Consider the following 7,969-nt stretch of genomic DNA (forward strand, 5'->3'; position numbering starts at 1 on the left):
ATTGTCACCATGATTGTGTTTTAAAGGGTGATTGTTGATGTCTCAGGGTGTCCGACTGAAACCACAGATTAGATTTGTGTAAAAAAATTAACTCTTAAGGGTTTGGATTTAAAGCAGGAAAATCACAGGTTTGAGTGAACATAAAAATAATGTAACTTACGTTTAGTGTTTTTTTATAGTTTGAGATCAGTGAACCACAATATTTAACAACTACTGTAGTACACCAACAGTTTATAACTTCATCTGTGTCACCTCCCTCTGCTCTAACAAATGTGTTTAATAAACACAATGAACAAAAGAAGGCCAACTCTAATCTTCAAGACTCAAGTGCCCAACTAATGGAAACACTAATCGGCACAATGGTGACTCGCTTTATTAACCAGAAATACAGCTGTTGTATACACTCTAAAAAAATCCGCAAAAAAACGGACAAAAGCACTGTGCACTCTAAAAAAATAATCCGTAAAAAACGGATAATGTCCTGGCAGAAAATTACCGGCACCTTTTCCGTTATGTTTACAGAATTTCTGTTTATTCAAAAACTGAACATTCTGTAGATTTATAGAACACTGTCCGTAGATTTACAGAACATTTTCCGTAGCCTTTAGGGACACCTCAATCTGCCTATGAAACGCAACAATGGTGACAATCAACGACAAAGCTTCATGCCGCAATGCATGCTGGGTACCAGGACAGAAAACTCTTTCTTCACATTTACTCTCACCATTGTTGAGATTTGTATCCAAAGTATTCATGTCTCTGAAGCAAAAACCACAGCTGACAAATTTTCAGCCATCTTATTAAATATAGTGTGTTTTAGATCAGCATAGAGTGTCACTCTTATACATTTCAGATCATTATTCTTATTTTATCATTTCATAATTAAATGTTAGGCAGCATAACATAACAACAACCAAGCTTATATGACATCATAGTCAATTCTCCTTCCCCAAGCAACAAACAAGTTGTAACTGTACAACCAAAAACACTGTTGCAATGCTAAAAGGCAGAGTCAGTTCTGTGAAGGTGAAGGGACAAAAGCCTAACTAAAGGGAACACTAATCACCATAGTGGTGACTTCAAATGAATCTAAAACAAACACAAACTGGAGATTTAATGTGATAAATGTTGTGGTAAATATCAATTTGACTTACACGTCATGTCAGAAAGAACATTTGTCTACTAAATCACATGTGTCGATGCTGGAATAGTTTAACACTTGTATCTTGTTCTGACAGCATTTGTTAAGAAGTTAAACATCATCAATGTTAGAAAATAACTCTGCAAGCAAGTTGTAATTTTAGGTTTCAAACAGAGATGGTGATAGAGAGGCAAAAGTGAAAGATTGCAGCAGGGGTTATTGTACCCATAATGCAACGTTATTAAAAAACGGATAAATGCCTGTAAAACATAAATACGGAAAATTCCTTCATATTTACACAGTACTTTGTCCGTTTTTTTACGGATTATTTTTTTAGAGTGTAGAGATTAAACTTATCATCCACGTAACTCTACAAGCAAGTTGTAACTTTAAGTTTCAAACAGAGATGATGATAGAGAGGCAAAAGTGAAAGATGGCAGCTTTTTGCTCTGCTTTAGTGTAACTTTTTAAAACTCTGTAAGATAGAATCATATATACACACACAGCGGTTTTTGTGTGTCTATTGCATTTAATATTTTGACATTTTTCATCATTTTAGTGTTACTTTCTCCAGAGAAATAAAATAAAAACTTAGAGACAGAAACAATTCTTAAAGGGGACATATTATGAAAATCTGACTTTTTCCATGTTTAAGTGCTATAATTGTGTCCCCAGTGCTTCTATCAACCTAGAAAATGTTAAAAAGATCAACCCAATAACTTAGTTTTGGTAAACCATTTTCTGCAAGCATGTGAAAAAATAGGTCATTGTAATTTGGCCCTTATTGTGATGTCAGAATAAGGTAATACCGCCCCCTTTATCTGCACTATCCAACCACAGCACAACCATTTAGTATGGAGAGAAAGAGAGAGGTAAAATATTTCACAGCACAATTGAGTTTCAATTGCAACAAACCACCATCATTGTGATCAGTGGTTGCACTTCATCCGCTCATTTGCATTTTAAATGACACACCCAAAACGGCACACTTTTGCTCAGACCTATTTTAGACTTAGTTTACATCTTTAAAAAAATCTCATAATATGTCCCCTTTAAATTAAGTTGATTTGACACGGAATGACCAGCAGGTGTTCACCATTAATGTCTTAATCATCACTTCATTATCTCATTAACTTTAAAGGGGACATATTATGAAAATCTGACTTTTTCCATGTTTAAGTGCTATAATTGTGTCCCCAGTGCTTCTATCAACCTAGAAAATGTGAAAAAGATCAACCCAATAACTTAGTTTTGGTAAACCATTTTCTGCAAGCATGTGAAAAAATAGGTCATTGTAATTTGGCCCTTATTGTGATGTCAGAATAAGGTAATACCGCCCACTTTATCTTCACTATCCAACCACAGCACAACCATTTAGTATGGAGAGAAAGAGAGAGATAAAATATTTGACAGCACAATAGAGTTTCAATTGCAACAAACCACCATCATTGTGATCAGTGGTTGCACTTCATCCGCTCATTTGCATTTTAAATGACACACCCAAAACGGCACACTTTTGCTTAGACCTATTTTAGACTTAGTTTACATATTTAAAGGGGTCATATGATGAAAATGTTAGCATTGCCACTTTGTAGGTGTGAGCAAAAACAGGTCATTGAAATTTGGCTTTCATTATGATGTCATAAGGATATCTTATTAGAATAATACCGCCTCCTTAATCTGAACTCTGAAAGAGAGAGAAAAGAAGGACTTGACAGCACAATTGAGTTTGAATTACAACAAACCACCATCATTGTGATCAGTGTTTGCACTTTATCCGCTCATTTGCATTTTAAAAAACACACCCAAAACGACACATTTTTGGACTTGACAGCACAATAGAGTTTCAATTACAATAAACCACCATCATTGTGATCAGTGTTTGCACTTCATCCGCTCATTTGCATTTTAAAAAACACACCCAAAACGACACATTTTTGCTCGAGCCTACAAAGTGGCAATGCTGACATTTTCATCATATGACCCATTTAAAAAAATCTCATAATATGTCCCCTTTAACACTGATTCAGTGTAAATTTAACACCCTGTAGAGTGGGCCCATATATGCTCCCAGCAGTGTTAATTTAACACTGGGAGTTTTACTGTGTAATCTCATTTAAATGATTCCTGAAAAAAAATATAATAAGTAAAAAATAGAAAACACAAGAATAAGACGGACATCAGTGGTTATATATAAATACAGATGAATTGTTTGGTCGAAATTATTGCTAGGGACAATTCAGTCTTCCCTGAATATTGGTAAGGACATGTCCCTAGCGTCCCACCCTAAATCTACGCCCATGCTATCCAGGAAAAAAACTGAACTTAAAATGTGCACAGAGCAATTGTAAACATAGCTTTATGACCTACATAGAAATGACTTTATAGACCAAATTGTGACTGAAAATCAAACTGACGGAGATGATGAACAGATGGAGATAATGCCAGATTTAAGAAATGACCAAATTGTAACAGAAAACCAAACTGACAGGGATAATGATCACATAATGTCAGATTTAAATATCGATGTTGAATCAACAGAGACTTTCAATGACAAAAGGATGGTTACTCAAACCCAAGAAATGTGTGCATCTATTATTGCTAGATTGCAAAACAGTGGAGTAGCAACTAGTGTTGTAACATCTGTAGTATCGGATATGGAAGAACTGGTCCATGAAATTCATTCAAATATCAAAAGTAATGTGATGAATCTGCTTCGTGCAGATGATATTGAAACAGCATCCAAAATAGATTTGTCCATTTTCAAAACTGAGTACAGAAAACAAATGGAAAAAATACTTCAAAGAGAAATGGGCAGTTGTTGACCCTACAGCCCACCAAACATGAGACGTCCGCACGACGTGCAGATCATGTCTATATTAGGTCGGTTGGTCCAGGCCCTTATCTGTATGTCTATACAACGTGCAGATCTGGTCCAGTATCTGGACGTCTGACTATGACCCCTCTTGGACGTCATGTAGACGTCCAAAAGGGGTTCGGGAAATCAAAACAAAAATATTTTATACAAATGTGGTCTATGAGTTCTGATTCAAAAAAACATAAACATCACGTGTATTTTTGTAGAATATTTTGTTAAGCTGTTAAAATCATGTTATCTTTATATATGAATGTGTGTTCAAAAACAAAGCACTGCTCATAGATAAAGTTCCACCTTAAATGCTGTCTCTCTCTCTCTCTCTCTCTCTCTCTCTCTCTCTCTCTCTCTCTCTCTCTCTCTCTCTCTCTCTTTAATTAACAGAGATGTATTAATAGAGATGTATATGCTGACGTTTTATTGAAAATCTTCTGTCACCATAATGACGATCAGTGATTCCTTTAGCTGGGTAGTTTGACTCTTTGACTTTTTATAGTAGTGTTTGGTCTTTCTAAGAGTGTTTGCTAAAGCATGTTATTTGTTGCAAAGAAAATTTGTTATAAACAAAACTCACATGTGGATCTTACAACTTTACTGAACGTTTATCAACAGTAATTCCACATATGTAAAGTCTGTGAATTAATTTTGTAGAGCATGTAGTATTGTCTCAATTTCTCAGTTGATTTGAGGTGTCACATCCAACTTATTTAGGTTCATACCACCACTGTGAAGCGCTTATATAAAATTTAAAGTCCAGATATTGTTGTTACATATGCAGAAATCAAGAATCACTCCATGAATCACAACAGTGGTGACACTCTCTGGACTCATAAGTTTTTATAATACGCTGGTGCAATGCACTGCAACATTTAGAAAACTCACCATCGTTGTGATTCATGGGCTGATTCTTGATGTATGCATCTGTGTCAAACATTTCTGGACTTTAGATTTTTGATTACAGCCACAAGGTTTCAATTTCCATTACAGTAGGCAGCAGTATGCACCGAAGTATGTTTATTGCAGCTCCAAACAAACCTGAGATAGAAGTTTACTTTTAAACAAAACGTATAATGTTTTATCTGTGTTGTTAGTTCAGTTATATTATACCACCACTTCTGACCAACAATGTAATTAATGGGAAACCACAAGCATTGGTAACTAACACTTGGTGCAATAATAATGTGTTTTAAAAACACCATCATCAAGCACACACATTATAATATAAAAACAAAGAGTCAAACTACCCAACCAAAGGAAACACTGATCACCACGATGGCGACAAAACATGTTCAACAAAACATCAGAATCTTGTAAATTCTCAAAAATGAGCCGTAGAAATTACAAAAAATAAAGTAAATTTGGTTTGTTTAGTCAGTATGGTCCTACTTCAAAACAATGCTTTGTTAAAACAACTTTTTGTAATGGTGATGACATTGTTTTAGAGAATGTACATGTAACAATTATCCAGCAAGAGCAAGCGTGGGAGGAAGAGTGAAGTTCACGTCACTTCACTTCACTTCAATTATTGAGAGAGAGAGAGAGAGAGAGAGAGAGAGAGAGAGAGAGAGAGAGCAAGATTGCAGACGCAGATAGTTAAGGTGGAACTTGTATATTTGGGAATTATCTATAAGCAATATTTTTTTTACATTTATTCATATATAAAGATTATATAAACAAATATAATGTCTAAAATGGGCACATTTTAAATAGTTTTACTTTGTGTGGAGGTCCCCTTGACATCAATATTGGATGTTCAGAACAGGTAAAAAAAAGACGTCATAAAAACTTTCATTCTGGCTCCTCATGGGACGTCGAAATGACGTCTTTTTAAGACGCTTTGCTCAGTGGGAGAGATCAAATTAGGGGTAAGATATGATAGTAGACTGAATCGGGTGACACGGACATATGATCAAATCCCTGTAACTGACAAATTCATTTACATTCACCTGTTGGAAACCTAGCAGTTTATTTTTAGGAATTCTAAGATATGGACACACATGTCAAATTCAAGTAAGAGTAGCAGTGTCTATAAGGGTTTTTGTGATGGAAGTTATTATAAAAACCACCCACTGTTCAGTAAACAACAAAATGCACTCCAGATTCAGTTATTTTATGATGAAATTGAATCTGCTAATCCCCTGGGCTCCAAACATGGCATCCACAAAATCGGAGCCATTTACATTATTCTCAGAAACAATATGAAATAAAATTACTTCTTGAGTATCTATCTGGCATTATATCCAGACAAGACATGTGTAACAGAGTTTATTCATTTAATTATGGATACTTCACAGTAAAATCCCCAGTGTTAAATTAACACTGCTCGGTGTCTATACAATCCACACCAAGATCGGTGCCAAAAAAACACTAAATCAGTGTCAAAGTCAATAAGACAATGAAGTGACCGAGTCATCAATAGTGAACACCCGCCGGTCACTCCGTATCAAATCAACTCAATCTTGGAATTGTTCCTGTCCTAAAATGTCCATTTTGTTGACTCTTTTTCTGGAGAAAGTAATACCAAAATGAGGAAGAAAGCCAAATTATTAAATGCAATAGATGAAATCACCATAGTTAAATGAACACTATCATCATCTCTGTTTGAAAACCAAAATTACAACTTGCTTGCAGAGTTACATGGATGATAGGTTTAACTTCTAAAGAACTGCTGTAAATCTGGTTAATAAAGTAAGTCACCATTACTCCGATTAGTGTTTCCTTTAGTTGGGTACCTGGGTCTTGAATTTTGGTGTTAGTTTTCTTCTGCTAATTGTGGCAGTGTGTTTATAAAACACATTTGTTAAAGCAGAGGAAGATGTGAGAGATGAAGTCTATAACTCATACGATGTTAATTAGTATGAAAGTATAAGTCTTGGGATTCAATGATATCATAAAAAAGTAATCACTGAATATAAGTGTAATTTATGTTCTGCCAACCCTGTGAGGCTCCCATGAAATCCAACAGTGCTGTAAAAGTCCACATACCCTGAAGAGTTAAATATTGTTTACCCAAATCTAATCTATGGTGTAAGTCAGACACACTGAGACATCAACAATCAGCCTATAAAACACAATCATGGTGACAATCAATAACAAAGCTTCATGCCACAATGCATGCTGGGTACCAGGATTGTAGAAAACTCATTCATAAATCCCATCATGCATTGCAACATGACAAAAATTTAGCAACTTTCTAACCATTAACTGTCACCATTGTTGAGATTTGTATCAGAAATCATGAAGTCTCTCTTAAGCAAAAACAACAACAACAAAAAAAACACTAAAGCATTACAGCAGTCTCATTCAATACAATGTCATTTGCATAGAGCTTTTCTATATGCCTGTTTCTTTATAATTAATTTGTGATCAAATGTTTCAATGATTTGTAGAGTAGAATATTATAAAAAAATCTGAGAAGGTCTGGAAGGTTTTCCCCTTACATGAAGCAATGAAGAAGTGGTTTTACTAAAACATTGTTGCTATTGCTAAAAGAGGAGAGTTAGATCAGTGAAGGTCAAGGGACAAATGCCCAACTAAAGGGAACACTAATCACAGTAATGGTGACTTCAAATGAACTCATAACAAACACAAACGTAAGATTTAATGTGATACATTTTGTGATAAATGTCTATTTGACTTGTGAGACATCACGTCAGAAAGAAGATTTGTCTACTAAATCACGCGTGTGGATGCTGGAATAGTTGAGCACTTGTATTTTGTTCTGACATGTGCTTAGAAGTTAAACTTATCCAATTAGAAAATAACTCAGCAAGTTATCTTTTTATTTTCAAACAGAGATGCTGATAGAGAGGCAAACGTGAAAGCTTTTGGAGGCATACACCCAACAGTATTCATCTATTGCATTCAACAATTTGTCCCTCTTTATCACTCCAGTATTTTCTCCAGAAAACGAGTCATCAAAATAAAAATTTAGAGACAGGAAAATGTCCAAA

Source organism: Misgurnus anguillicaudatus, chromosome 23 (assembly GCF_027580225.2).
Source record: "Misgurnus anguillicaudatus chromosome 23, ASM2758022v2, whole genome shotgun sequence".
Classification (NCBI taxonomy): Eukaryota; Metazoa; Chordata; class Actinopteri; order Cypriniformes; family Cobitidae; genus Misgurnus; species Misgurnus anguillicaudatus.